Source organism: Chiloscyllium punctatum, chromosome 31 (genome assembly GCF_047496795.1).
Source record: "Chiloscyllium punctatum isolate Juve2018m chromosome 31, sChiPun1.3, whole genome shotgun sequence".
Lineage (NCBI taxonomy): Eukaryota > Metazoa > Chordata > Chondrichthyes > Orectolobiformes > Hemiscylliidae > Chiloscyllium > Chiloscyllium punctatum.
Window position 1 is genome coordinate 49,685,537 of NC_092769.1, and position 3,994 is coordinate 49,689,530.

A 3,994-nucleotide genomic window follows, 5' to 3' on the forward strand; every position below is an offset into this window, starting at 1 on the left:
GTAACTATTTCTGACAATCAAACCCTGTCTGTTTCCCTGACAGCCGCTGTGGAAGTTAGCTGGGCTCTATCCTGCAGTTGGTGTTTATTCATTCACAGGGACAATTATTCTTTCATTAATGAAAGTCAGGGTTGGTCATTTTTCGGTGTGCCTGCATTCTCTTATCACTATCTGGAATATGACTGTCTGGAATAGCATACTTATGGACTTGGAGTAGGATTGTACAAAATGTTCTTTTTTCAACTTAAGACTGAAACAGACTGTTCGTCTTATTTACCTCCCCTCCACCATTTTGTGTTTTAATTCTAAGGCAGGCTGGTCGGGGCTTCCCTACAGCAGCAAATCAACAAGAATTTCAGCATTAAAATAAAAATCAACATTCGCAACCATTAGGAAACAGTACCATGCAATATGCTTACGTCACTGAGACTTAATTCCACACTTAAAGCCGACTATACTGATTTGATCAATGATTACATATTAGATATAAGTAACAATTAGTGTTAAACCTAGTCATTGTAATCTTAAAATGATTAGAAATGTCATATTACAATCCGCAACATGTAGAATTGGAGTCTAAAACAATCAGACGTATCTTCATTTGTAAGGCTGAATATGAATCCAATGCTTTCTGTGAACATTCAAATGAGAAGATATCAGATACTTCCTGTCAGTGTTGGATGAGGAATCATTGCTTGGTTTGTGGTTGTGTTGACCTGGAATAAAAGATAATGTTTTCTTTGTAAAATTGGCACTACGAAACAATGATTTAAATTAAAATGTGAATCTCACGATATATGTTACAAAACCTAAATTAAATTACTGTGTGATTGTTGGACTAACAATGAATTAGTAATCTATTTTAGAACACTGACACATTAAGTGATTCAATATTTCCAAACGGGTTTGCTGTGATATGGTACTAAGCACATATGCCCTTACTTAAAAATTAAAATCATGGCAATTGAAAGAAAGATAAATACACATACCATGCGCTTATTGTAAATTCATGCAAAATACAACTGTGGAATATGTTTAAAGCAGTTTTTCCTGAAATGAAAAGATAACTAGAATGATTAGCAGCAGGATGTAATCGCAAAAAAAAATATTCAATGTGACTATTCAGCTGTAGGCAGCTCCCCTTTCTTACACACATGTATAACTTCCAACAATTCAAAATTTACTGATAAAGAAAACATACGCATGTAAATTCTTTTTTCTTGTTGACAAAAAAGTCACAAATTTGAATTTATTTTAGCTTTAAAATATTTAACTATTACTTTGATCAGAAATACAATAAATCTTCATGTTGAAGAAAAATCAAATCAAATCAAATCAAAATACACATCGATATTCACAATAATTGGGAGAGTGAACACAACAATATCTTTCCATCAGTTAATGTACTGAGCCATAATTCCACTTTATATCCCTTACTGGATTGATCAATTATTAGATATTAACCATAACTAAATTATTAATATGCTATCATTGAACTGAATATTAATGAGAAATCTCATTAATGTTTGAACGAGCAATGTGTCAACATAAACAGTAATTATTAGTGAAATGTCTAAGATATCTCTTCATCGATGAGGCTGAGATTACTTTGATTGTTGAAACGAGTAGCATTCAGATATTTATAATGAGCATTGGCTGCAAATCAATGCTTTTTGGTGTAGACCAGAAAGATTTTGTTATTGTAGTATAGGCAGTAAGAAATTATGATGTGCATCTCACCTTGCTGAATATTTTCAAGTTTTCTAACAGGTTTCTGGTCCAATCTTCAGTTTAACAAGGGTAATTTTGGGTCAGAACATCAATAACTGCAAACATTTTAAACACATCGCCATCAAAGTTGCTAATCTGATAATTCAGAACAAATATCAAAAAATTACCTCTGTAAATTTAATTGACTATATTTTTAGTTTGTAGTCAAGTTCGTTATCTACTTATTTCCTTCCTATTTCTGACACCAGTGGCTAAATATTGATTAGATTAAATGTCATATGAGATAGACATTAGCTTTCTCTCAAAGATCTGTGCAGCACAGGAATGAGCCATTTGGCCCATAAGGTTGTGCTGAACATAATGTAAAATAAACTCATCCCTTCTGCCTCCCCTTGGTCCATATCCTTCCAAATTATCGAAATGAACATTAAAGAGCCTTAATGTATCTGCTTCCATCACCAACCCTGGAAGTTCATTCCAGACACCAATCACTCCTTGTGTACAAAACAAATTGCCCCTAACATGCCCATTGAACTTTCCCTCCTAACCTTAAACACATGTCACATAGTTTTTGACGCTTCAACTCTGGGAAAAACTTTCTGACCGTCAACCCTATCTACTATCTAATGATTGTACAGACTTCCATCAAGTCTTCCCCCAGTCTCTGCCACTTCACAAAAAAGCAATCTGAATTTTTCTCGCCTCTCCAAATCCAGGCAGCATCCTGGTAAACGCCCTCTGTACCCTCTCCAAAGCCTCCATACCCTTCCTGGAACATGGCGAACAAAAGTGAATACAATACTTTAAGTATGCCTTAACCAAAGTGTTAAAATGTTACAACATGACTTCCTGACTCTTGTAACCAGTTCCCTGACCAATAAAGGCAAGCATGCCATTTGCCTTCCTAACCACCTAATTACTTGCATGGTCACTTTTAGGGAGCCATGGTCTTAAACGCCAAGATCCCTTTGAATAATAAAGCTGTCAGGGTCCTGCCATTAACTATCTACTTTTTTTAAAACATTTGAGCTTCCAAAGTGAAACACCTCACACTTGTATGGATTAAACTTCACCTTTAATTCCTCTGCCCATATCTGCAATTTATCTTTTTCCTGCTGCATTATTTGACAACACTCGACATTGTCCCCAACTGCACTGAACGTTATATCATCTGCAAACTTATTAACTCACCCAATTAGATTTTAATCCATGTCACTTCTATATAATTGCATCGCAAACAGAACGATTCCAGTACAGATCCCTGTGGAAAAAAGACAGAAAATGAGGGAAATGCAGAATTCTTGAAGAAATGAGGTTTTTTCAATGACAGAATAATTCTGATGAATAATCTTATCAAGTGTGATTTTTAAAAAAAATAACCCAATATTTTAATTCTGAGTTTATTGATCTTAATGAATATCCAGTACAAACTGCTTTGAAAATATTGTATCATTTTAAGTGTTGCGTTCTCACATTAAATATTATTTAATTGTGATTTCAATTATCACACGATCATGAGATTAACATTTTCGTTCAATCCATTATTTATTAGAGCCAGTATCATAATGAAATATTGACATTCTTTCCAGGTAAACACACCTGCAATCAACCAAAGTTCTCTCACCCAACACTCATTCTAACTCTCTCATTCTCTTTCATTTGAATTCTCGTATTAATGGAAGGATCATTAATCAGTGTTATCAATTAAGAGATTGCTAACTATTTTTTACATAAATATTTCATTTTTTTCCAACATATTGCACAATTACATTGCAATAAGAGTTTTCTCATCATTCTTAAATTTGTTATCAGCCATTTTAAAACTAATTATTACCAAAATCTAACTGGTAATCATTGTTGAAATCCAATATCTCCAGCTGTATATGTGGAACTATGTCTCAGTACATCAACTGATACAAACAATATTGCACTCTAACAATCTCTTAATCTGAGCAAAAATAATTTTAAGTGTGGAATCTTAGCTGGATTGAATTGGTTGTAAGAAAGAGTGCAGTCTGAAGAAAGGTCACTGGGCCCAACTCTCTCCACAGATGCTGCCAGACCTGCTGAGTTATTTTCCAGCAATTACTGAGTTTGTTTGTGATTTACAGCATCCACAGTTTTGTTTACGTTCTTGTATTGATTGTATTTCACTTCAATTCTAACATTGCTACATTTCTGATTATTACAATAAGAGCTAAGTATTTTTCATGTTTAGCATTATTTAAATTTCACATGTTCCTTGTGTAAATAAACCAGAATT

The 3,994-nt window shown here is 33.8% G+C and overlaps 1 long non-coding RNA gene across 1 annotated transcript; it reads right to left on the reverse strand.

The window, feature by feature from the left end:
• Window positions 1–550: 550 nt before the first annotated feature.
• LOC140456824 (uncharacterized) lies at window positions 551–2,974 on the reverse strand. Its single transcript, XR_011953161.1, has 3 exons — window positions 2,923–2,974; window positions 990–1,050; window positions 551–716 (listed from the first exon to the last, which is right to left on the reverse strand). It is a non-coding gene; the product is annotated as an uncharacterized lncRNA (long non-coding RNA).
• Between the last annotated feature and the right edge of the window lie 1,020 nt (window positions 2,975–3,994).